The sequence below is a fragment of the Triturus cristatus genome, chromosome 10 (assembly GCF_964204655.1).
Source record: "Triturus cristatus chromosome 10, aTriCri1.1, whole genome shotgun sequence".
Taxonomy (NCBI): Eukaryota; Metazoa; Chordata; class Amphibia; order Caudata; family Salamandridae; genus Triturus; species Triturus cristatus.
The window spans coordinates 1,159,259,742-1,159,271,028 of NC_140593.1; the positions used below are offsets into that span (position 1 = coordinate 1,159,259,742).

At 42.0% G+C, this 11,287-nt stretch overlaps 1 protein-coding gene across 2 annotated transcripts in view; it reads left to right on the forward strand.

The window, feature by feature from the left end:
- Positions 1 to 9,934, forward strand: part of LOC146796819 (metalloproteinase inhibitor 1-like) — a 103,420-nt gene extending 93,486 nt beyond the window's left edge. The window contains exons 6-7 of one of the 2 annotated variants that reach the window (XR_014969669.1): positions 6,156 to 9,174; positions 9,441 to 9,934. The gene's annotated coding sequence lies outside the window, so the exon portion shown is untranslated. Of the gene's footprint in view, positions 1 to 6,155 lie in introns of both variants that reach the window. The other variant, XM_085629542.1, reaches the window with a different exon arrangement.
- The last annotated feature ends 1,353 nt before the right edge of the window (positions 9,935 to 11,287 follow it).

The following is an 11,287-nucleotide window of genomic DNA, read 5'->3' on the forward strand; positions in this document are numbered from 1 at the left end:
GGGTCTTTGGGGGTTGAAGGTCGTGAAGATGATCTTGGGTACATTATGGTAAGAAGGCTCACCTCTGGCACATATCGTTGATATCAGCAGGAGTTGTCTGCAAACAAACAATGGGGTACATATTTATCACCTCAGAGTGTGGCTGTCATTAATGCAACCATCTTGGTGCACACTCCTACTCACACTTTTAAGTCGAATAATTAATATTAGAAGATTGTGGAAATGCCCACACCATGAAGTGCTTCCTACAGCTTAAAGCAGACCACAGTTTAAAAATGCCAACTTTCAGTTGACAAATGCCACATGGAAAAGTTCCCTGCTGAGAAACCAATATTTACAAATTTGCATTATTGGGCGGAAATCCTCATCAGCGGTGCTAATATTTTCCTTGTATCCTGCTTGGATTTGGGACAGTGTGTTCATCATATTTATTTACCTTGGCTCTTCACAACCTAGTTCGCAAACAATTATGCGGCTTTTTGAACAGGGGAATTATCCCTGCACACGCCTGTGGATTGTACTTGTGGCATGTCTACTGCTATGTTATCTAGGCTTAGGGCTTTGCCTCTTTTCTTGTTCATTAAAGAATATGAAACATCTTGAATTGAAAGGTGTGGTAGAGAATTGTAGAGAAATTATCAAATATGGAAATCGAAATCATAAATAGGGAGATAAAGACAAATGTTGAACCCAAATCTCCGGCATTATATATACCTATAGACCTACACAGGGCTCATGGCAACATGCAGGAGAGTCGACCATTAGTGGCTTACTCACATTCCCTTCTAAGAATTCAAGATTTTTTTGTGAAATTTGTCATCTGATTTTAAAGCAGGCTTTCATATACCTTGAGCGCGATTAATGGTTTATGGGGTACATGTACAAGAAAATGCTACGTTGCAAGGGTGCCTGTACTGCAGGCGCGATTGTTTACGTGCAAGAAGAGACACCTTCACATAAAAATCAATACTGGCGATTTGCAGAACGCAGCACACTTTGAAAGAGCAAAAAAACAAGGAGAAATTAATAATTTCTCCTCGTTGCACCGTTCTAAGACCAGATATTACCTGGCCTTAGTTGTTGGTGCTGCCCCAGCCTTGTAAATCTGGGGCAACGTCAAAAAGCAATGGGTGTTGCGGTGAAATGCCCACAGAAGCACCCATTGCATGCCTCTTTGCCGCAGAGAACTGGGATGGAATGGGACATATTTAAAAGGTGGCGTTAAGCCATGTTAAGTGGCTTAGCGCCACTTTGCAAATAATGGGGACTGGTGCAAAAAAAAGTGATATGATAATGCTCATTGCCTTGCACCTCTTTGAGTTTTTATTTGTCACCAGAATGACCTTTAATCTGTATAATGTATCATTACTTGTTGGTCATACTTTCTACGGTGACATCCAAAAAAGACCTCAGTTTTAGATTTTTATGAAGGAAATAATATAAAAATGGCTACGATTATGTTTTCAGGTAGATGCAGGGCATTTGGCACTTGGAAGCAGCTGCCAGTAGGCTGAAAATGTGTATCAGCAGCTCCTAGGCTACACATTGGTGACCACAATCTTGCTGCTAAGCCATGATCAGGACATTAATTGTAGGATCATTTGTTTATCAATTAATAAGCCTGCATGGAGCTCCTCAACACTTCAGTGGTGTGTCTAGGTTCTTTGAAGCTGTACATGTGCACAAGGTGGCTTTTTGCATTATCGGATAGACTCCAAAGTGGACTGAGACTTCACTGGCCACTAGATAGAGTGAGCGTAGTGCTTGGTCCACCCTCCACATATTCCATAGATTCCATTAAACCTAGAAGATTAGGAACACAAGTTAAAAAGGCTGACACTATGCCTGGAACCAGCTAAAGGAACTGAGGAGCATGCATAAGTAATTTCAAAGACATTCTATACTTGTGTTTTTTTAAATCTAACAATGAGTATAAACTTTAATATTACATTTTGGTCTTTAGTAAGTGTATAAGTTGTCCAAAATTAGAATTTATGCCTTTCAAATGAAGTAGACTTCTGGTGTTTGATTTTACTGAGGAATAGTTTTACCAGCTAGATTTTACATGGGCTTACTTGATTGTTTACTTGGGTAAACATTGACCTTATTTTGACCCACAGCAGAAGTGACAGGAATAATTGCTGACAGGCTGAATTTTCAGGCACCGTGTTTTATGATCTTCGATCAGCTAAACTAGAGGTTATAGGAAAACAATGTGAATAGGCAAGATTGTATAAGGGATGTTATGCACAAATCTGTTTCTAGGTTATTCACTGGAAAACCTCAGAAACTAATGACAATAAACTATGCATGGGAACTGGAATAGAACAAGCAGGTTTTAGCTCAGATATGCAGAATGCTTATGATATTCATTAATTTCTTGCAGTATGAATATAGTTTAAAAAGGATGGGGCATATTATCAAGACAGGCGATAAAATTATCGCCGCTTTAGCGGCAGAAAACTGCCACTAAAACGGCAATAATGGGCTTGATAATATGCTCTATGGAATTCCAATTGAAGCTCAGGTTAGATGTCCTTCACATCTAACATGGGCTTCAATTGGAATTCCATAGAGCATATTATCAAGCCCATTATCGCCCTTTTAGCGGCAGTTGTCTGCCGCTAAACGGTGATAATTTTATCGCCTGTCTTGATAATATGCCCTGAATACCTTAAAACACAACAATTATATTAATACAATACAGTATGAGTAGGTTTCACAAGGCAAATTGGTATTTGTTAATGATACTTAACCCTATATTTACTATTCGAATCATTAATAAGTTATCTGTCAATATCAGTATTATTATTCCTTCAAAAGTCTTATTTTATATGTACTTTATATACATGACCTCCAAATCTTTATATGCTTGGCTTACTTCATGTGCAGTGTGACTTTTTCTATACTACATCAAGCAAATCATCCTATCGAAAAAAAACTCCTGTGAGATGAGGAGCAGTGGTTCTGGGTATTGTGTTAAAAACTGAAAGACATAAAAACTTCTGCACTTTGGAGCACAGACTTTAGAATAATCTCCTGTTTTGACGATAACTATATGGTCTGTTTCAATATATTTCATCTTGCCAATGATATTTCCTCATCGGGCTCTGTTAGAACTGAGCTGGAGCGGTATCACGGTGGAGGGATATCATTTCAGGTGATCATATCTGTCTCATTGGTCAAGATCCTGGGAACACTTGCATGAGTGTGGAACAGTACCTAGTAAAACTAAAGTGGTCTACAAGGTTCAGGTGAGGACAGAAATGCTGTATGGCCCCTGTCTAATCACCTTCTATGGCATGGGGATCATGGAATGGTCCCCTGTCTACCAATGGCCTCTCCTCAAAGCAGATGGTAAAAGGGAGCAGAAAAAGATAGAGACCATTATTCATCCCCGAATAGTGATCTTCATGGGAGTTTTTATCCATTAATACTGGGTGAGCAGGGGGAGGAGCCAAGATGGCCGACGGGACGGACGCTTGAGCTCCTGGCTCCGTGGACCGTCTGGCTTCCTTTGTTAATCCTGATCAATTCTCCTGACCTGCGCCGCCCTGCCGCCGCGGATTACCGGCACTGAAGTGACTGGCGTTTTCCTGACACCTTTGTCGGCGGGTTTGGTAGCAGACTCGGTGTTTGCTTCGACCTCCGGCGCTCCCCCTGGTCCCTGCGTAGATGGCCGCCGCTGGACGCCGAGGGATGTGGACGGGGTGCTGAGCTGGAATACTGCGGGTGGTCGCGGGGGTGACAACGCTGGCTGTGCGACTGGAGTCGGACCCTTACGTCCGGGTCGGACTCCCCCCCGCGCTGGCAGTGGTGTGGACGACGTTGGAGCCCCCTAATACTAGCTCTCCTCTACCACCCTGAAGAAAAGCGAGCGGACTCCATTTTGAAGTGTCTTCCTGCGGCGAACGGCCGGTCCTCACGGCAACCGTGGGGTGCTCTCGCCCTGTGCAGTTCCCGAGTGGAGCACGAAGTTTTTCCGGTGTCTACATCCTCGGATCTCCGGTATACATAGTCACTTTTGTCCCGCCACTAAGTGCCTGCAGTGGAGATGACAATGGCGCCTGTTCTTCTTGCTGAGACGCTGGCTGACCCTGGACTCGCAGGGTCTGCGCGCCCATGTGCCCCGGAGCTGATTGCCGCATCGGAGGAGCAGCGGGATAGGGCGGACCGATGCTTGGTGCAGAGAGACCCGACCTGTGGGGATGTATTGGCCGCCCTCGTGGCGTTAAAAGTGGCAATGCAGAGTACTTGCTGGGCGCTGACCCGGAGAATCGATGAGGCACTGTTTGCAACGGGACGTTCCCGGCTGGAGGATCCCCCGCCGCCCATGTTTTCTCCTGGAGGTGAAACAATGTTGCAGAGCGGAGGGGCGGTGGCGCGGAGTCCTCCTGGCTACAATGTAACGCGTCAACCCATCGACACGGATACAGTTGCAGGGACACCCTCCACTTTGAACGCTGTGACTCTGCCTACGAACTACCTGTTGAGACCTAGCCTTTCACTTCCCTTGCCAGATGTTCCCCTGAAGGCACCTATCGCTGGAGCTTCTGTGGCATGTTACTGCTGCGTTTGGGACCCTGCGGTACGATACGGCTTCATTGTCCCCTTTCCTCGAGAGCGGCCATCTTGTCTCTTTGTCCTGGCTGAAGGTGACTCGCAGCAATGGACGGGCCTGAACCACATCTGCCGGTCCGGACAGGGGTGATGGCATGCTCGTTGTCGCTTTGGTTGGATCGGCAGACGGGGACCTGGACTGATACACGTTTTGCTATATTGGCTGAGTAGTTTTTAATGACCTGTTTTTTGCTATATGTCGCTGTGATTTCGCCCCCTGTTTCCTTCTTCTGCCGGGGGGAAGACTTGTGAAGTACTGAAGTGCTGGGTGGTATTGATTCGGGACCACCGGGTTTACGTGGGTCTTTTGATGCTGTGCTGTACATGGCGCAGGAGGTATGGGCGGCGCGGGAGTCCGGGAGTTCGGCAGTGGGGTGGGCTCCTCCCCGCTTTTCCTTTTCCTGGGAGTAATAGGGTAGTGCACTCTTCTTTTTCTATGGTCCTTTTTCCTTTCTTCTTTTCTTAATTCTACATTTCGGGTTCCTATGGGGCGACAGACACGTAGCTAGGGGGGGGGTAGGCCATAGCCTCGGCATGCGTGTAGGGTGGGGGGTCTTCTTCGGTACGTTTTTTATTTCTATGGGCCTTCTTTTTCTTTTTTCCGTCCTTTTCTTACGTCTTTTTCTAGGGTCAGTGGGGGGGACTGCTGTTAGGAGGGTAGCGGCTGGGAGGCACACTTCGCTGCGTATCTATATCCTGGTATTATAGTTTCGTGCCGCCATTTTAGATGTGTTCACTGTTAGTTGACTCTCCTGTTGGCTGTTACCCATTTATCATATGATCGTCTGTTCTGTACACTGATCCGTTCTAGCTTCTGTATCTCATTACATAAATTTTTTTAAAATTAACCTTGCTTTCTCCTGCCACTCGGTGCACGTGGATTTATTGTAACATAGGTCGTATGCTTTTATGTGCTGCCGTGCCACCGAGTGGACGTATACTTTGCTATCAAGCTTCAGAAGTGTCGAGGCCGGCCGGATGGTTGTAGGCCCGTATTTGTCTTGTACACAGTGTTAAATAAAGGTTTATAAAAAAAAAAAAAAAAAAAAATACTGGGTGAGCATTTTATTTCCCTTTTGAGGAAATACAACTCGCAATAGCTGGCCTGGTAATGTTGAGGCCGGCCACTCTGTATTACAGCTTCTGAAGCAGGTTGACTTGTAATTGGTCCCCAATGATGATGTAAAAAGAGAATGACACTTGCCAGGCCCTGGACTTTATAATCTGATTCATATCTGAGGACCAAAATAAAAATGTTAAGATGAAATGAATAAATACAAAAAAGTTAACTTTATAAGAGGACAAAACTGACCATCACTAGATTTTCAAGAAGTCAGTGCGCAATTTGCAACCACGTTTTGTAAATCCGATGTTAATACATCTGGCCCCAGATTCTTTGAGTCATATTAAAACATTTTCTTTAAATAAATGTAATCAGAAGTGTTATTTTTCTAGATTTTACTGTAAAGTGTGCATGTAGTTTTCATGTTAACTCAGTTTTTTAATGACTGTGCTTTCCTTTTTCATTATTTTAGATCTGCCATTCATACGAGTGCAGTGATATTACAAGTAAATACTGTGAATTTAATGGACATTACCCATGGAAGATGGACCTCGATTTTGAGTACAGCGACCAAGAAAACAAGGATCAAATGTGTGCACCAAATGAGAATGGTGACTGCACCTGGCGGCCAGTAGAACCCTTGCTCTCAACCTCAGCCACTTCAGAGCTGAAGACAACAGAATAGCATAGACCATAGCATGCCTTTGCAGATGACACACTCATCAGAAATTCTGGAATGAGGTAGAATGCTCCACCCTACTTAATCACATACAACTAAAGCCACCTCAGACATGGGAATATAATTTTAATTTGACCTAAAGGTTCTCTAGTGGTGTCTCTGTTTACAAAAAGTTTCTGAAAAGAAAAAGCTGAGCTTCTGGGAATTTATATTATGCTGAATTGCAGTGGATTTGTTGGTGAAAAACTCATCCATTCACTTGCCTTTATTATCTTAACTCCCTTTATTTGCAACCTCAATTCCAACTCATTATGATAAAGTCCAGTGCTTGAAATGGAAATACAGAAACATCAGTACTCCCTGTCACTGAGTGCCTGTTATTACTCAGAAGTGCTGGTACTCTCCACTTAACTGTATTGTACCACTACTGAGAAGTGCCAGTAACACCCTTTTTAAATTGTAGACGTTCAGGTACTCAGTAAGTGACATGTCTGTCCATTTAAGGCACTGGCAATGTCACCAAGAGGATTGACATCGCATTCCACCAAAAAGAAGTATGAACAGATACTTTAGACTAGTGGAGATGTAGCATGGTCAAACATTGTGAAATACCTTTATTAAGATATCAAATGCTGTTGACTGACATTGTCATTAATACTTAAGCTGTGATGAACTAGCCAAAAATATATTAATTTGTTTCTGGTAAGAACCAACCGAAACATGCAAAGTACATATTAGATGAGATAAGAAAAAAGGCGACTATAGAGCGCATTGGAATGGATGAAGACTTTTGAAAACTAAGTAGAATGAACTAATTAGATCACAGGTTTTGAGCAATGAGGGTCATCAAAGACTGGTACACATTGGAATGATCCCTATTATCTTCATAGCAGATCTTTATTCACAGTGGTGAGATTAGTCTCCAGCAGCAGTTTTTTTCTCTCTTTTGTCATATGTGTATTCATTGACATTCATTGAAGAAGCTTACCTTTAATCATCTATATACATACATTTTCTCATCCGTTCCCTTCGTTCCACTGGTTGAACGGAGATTTATCATAAGTCTTTCAACTTTCCTTTTTATCTTTCCTTTATCCAACTCCCAGCTTGTTACCCGCCATGGTTCTTCATACATCGCTACTCACAGGAAAGCAGGTAGGCACATGTTGGCCCCTTCTCCATAGAAAATGCTCTCCAAAATTCCTATTGAAGATGATGGTCAGGCAAAAACAAGGCTTTCACAATGACAAAGACCCTTCCCCTTCTAGTAAATCACAAATACATGATATACCATATATTCTTCTTCACCACACTACCACTTCTTTTAACTTTTCCCTTAGCCTTTTTGTTCAACCACTGAAATGTACGCAATTTTTGTTTAAGACGTGCTGTGGATTTGACTCGACTTGAAAGACTTGAGCCTCCCCTCTACGCAACCTCACTCGACACTTCTGAATGAGCTTTCACTGCACACTAGATGACCTGAGCTCTGGAATCAGAATCATTACTCCTTTACAATGCTGCACATTTTCATATGATATAGCTGTAAATATTTGTAATACTCTGGTGCATAGAGGTATCTGCAAAAATGTTATCTAATAGGAATGTTTTAATTCAGTAATTATGGTATGATAACAGTTTGAGTATGCATCACTGTCCTTTGTTTTAGGAAGAGTAAACCACAAGCCTTGGCTACGGCCAAGGCCTCAGAGGCCTGGGCTTTATCTTAACTAATTTGTTCAAAAAGGTTTCCATTGTCACTTTGCCTTATGTGACTTCTAGGAATCTAACAAAATGTAGGCCTGACCTTCTGGAATGAGTCTCAAAGATCTTAATTTTTTATTTAACTTGCCGATCACAGTGTTCATCCCTGCTGAGCATTAGATAATTCTTCTAAAGTCCCAACTGTGATTTCTACTCTCGCCTTTTGATTTATTTCTCTAATATACTTTCAACTATTCTCTTTTCTCATTTCAATCTCTAGGCTTCAAATAGAATATGACCCAATGATCTTAGAAAGCTGTTTGATGATATAGGGGATCAAGTTCATGCTTCTGAGCCACTCTTATCTGTGTCTCCCATTAGGATAAAGATACATGTCTTTACTTTGGATCTGACTAGTGAGTGCAGTGCTCGTCAACGTCAGAGTCTTAGCCTAAGGTGGAAGACTTGAAGTACAGTTCTACCCTTTCATTTTTTGTTTCCTTCCAAGCTTTCTTTTTAAGGTAGAGTAGTAAATTTGCCTGATGCTTTGTCACTCTTATGGAGAAATGATTGATCTCATTGTACTTCCTCTGTTGCATAAGATTGGGTATCAATCTAAATATTCTCTCCCTATGGCATTTAGTCTGCAGGAATTGACAGCTTAACTGCCTGGGCTAGAATAAGAGGAGACTTCAATTTTGATGCGTCAGCCTGGTCAACTTTTTGTTAGATCTCATCTCAGTAAATTCTTTTGCTTTATATTACTATCGCTATGTAGGTATGTTTTGCCATTAATGCTTTTAGAAAGTGGTTACGTACTCTGAATTTCCAGGACTGAAAATTATGTGTCTTGAGCTTCTTTGTCGATTAGTAGGTAGACCACTTGAACAGCCTCCTCTTTGTCCTCTTTGCCCCCAGCTGAGTCAGTTAGCAAGAGTTTCCCTCCATACTACCAACGTTTTAATATCGACCTGTGCTTCTATTAACTACATGATAAATAACATATTACCAAGGTAATTAGATGCCAAGTTGAGAATAGTAAATCTAGATATACCTATGTTTGCTTACTTCGACGACATGTTGGTGGCTGATACTGTGGAGTTGATATGTACTGGTCGATATTCTTTTTTTTTTTTGTTATTTTTATTTATTTTTAATTGCATTTCCAAAGCAGAACATAATAAGCATGTCACAGTGAAGCGTCCATCTCTGAGTGCTCTATTACCACCCACCGCCCCCCTCCCCCCGCATAGCCACAGACATCTCGATACGTTAATATAGAGGCACCCGCCATCCATGGGTGTCTCACGGTGCATCCAGGTCGTGTTCATGTGCAACCTGGCTGGCAGCACAGCCCTCTCTTCCCCCTCATAGCCCCCCATCTACTGGTCGATATTCTTAACCCTGATGTTGTGTCAAAAAATCTTCAGCAAGAACATCTTCGTCTGGACTTTCATGATCTTTCCCAGCCTACTTTTGCCCACAGTAACTCTAAACCTTCCACCGTCGGCCTCACCATTCCCAGCAGCACAGTTTCTCTCTCTACAGTTTCTTTGTTAGATTCCTTTGCTCCTCTGGACCTTTAACATGATGCCCCTTTAGAACCGGTGCGCCAGCTAGTCAGTGACTTTACAACCATGATCCACAATGCTGATGTACATAGATGGTGTTTATTACTTTGTAAGCGGCAGAACTTTGGTTTGTCTAAATAGGCTGATAGGTTCATTGTGTGCATTACACCTTTGAATACAACTAGCTTCTTGATCAACGTTTTTATGGGAATCTGTTCATTATGGTTTGTGATTACTTGTAGTAGCTCTTGCAGCATTTGAAAAAATAACTTGAATAAACAGTTGACATTTTTCTCATTTCTTACTCCTTGTACTGAATTGAAAATTGTTTGATGATATGTAATGGGGGGATTTGCATACACATTAGAAATGATAAGCTTTACATCTTAGATAATCTGATGGTGCAACCCTCGGAAGAGAGTGGACTTTGAAGTTGTGCTTTATTTAGTCTAAAGTTTGCTTTAGGGAAGCCAATGATAGTACATACGACTGAAATAAGGTATTGGAAAATAAGAAGGGTGCAGTTTGCGGAAGTGACTGCTAAACTGGTAATTGTAGTGAAGCTGGACTGTGTGCAGTGTATTGTGCACCTGATGGAGGCAATATGAGGTCAGAGCTCATGCCTTGTGGACAAGATGGATTGCTTTGAAAAAGTGGAAGGGTCATGAGTCTTGTGCAAAGTTGATTGGAGTGTATTGATGGCAAGTGATTTAGTTGTGCTCAACAGATGAACCCCTTTGAAGAAGGTTGAAGGGATCAGTAAACACTCCTAAGTCATCTGACTGAAAGAATCTATGTTTATTTAGTTTTACAAAGTTGAACTTTAATTCCCAATGATCAAATCTGCTAGAAGGAAATAGTAACAATATGTTGATGTTGTAGGACCGGTGTGCATATTTTAGAAGTGCAGTTTAGCTGGGCTGAATTATGTGAAAATACCAAAAATGATTTCAAGCCCAATCAAAAAGGCACAAGGATGGAACTCACCAGCCCTGAGGAGTATGATGAACAGAAAACAGACCTATAAGAAAACATGTAGCCAGATCATGCATGACGGTTGGCAGAAGCCATGAGCAGGGTAGGCCAAAATGTATTTTATCATTCCAACTCATTCCACAAAATGGTCTATATATGCATATCATTCACTGTAGGGTAACTTCCTAAAAGACAAGCTGGCCTATTTGGTTGCTAGACGTACAAGAAAAAGAAACTGAAAAAGAAACTCCTTCAAAGGTTAGATATATAGAGGTGACTCGTCCCACAAAATGGTCTCTATGTGCATACTGACACATTAACAAAACTCCTTATTGGTGTGGCATAGAGACAGTTTTAGTTGTTTCACTAACCTCATGTGATGAAAGAAATCAGAATGAAAAGAATTCACATATACTTAGAGGTTATTTGAGTCAACCCTACATCTATTGGTGTGTTCACCTGTCCTTCAAATGTTGCTTCTGCTCCCCACATCATTCAGCATGGGCAGTTGATCAGCCCAACTTGACTACTGATTCTCTTGAACTGTGAGTGGTAGTGTTTTGCCTGCTTAAATGTGCACATACACTAAATAAGAAGTGTAAATCAGTGCTACGGTCAGTAGGCCAATTCCTTACTCTGTCAGCTCTTCTTGCTTTTTTTTACAGTCATTCTTGT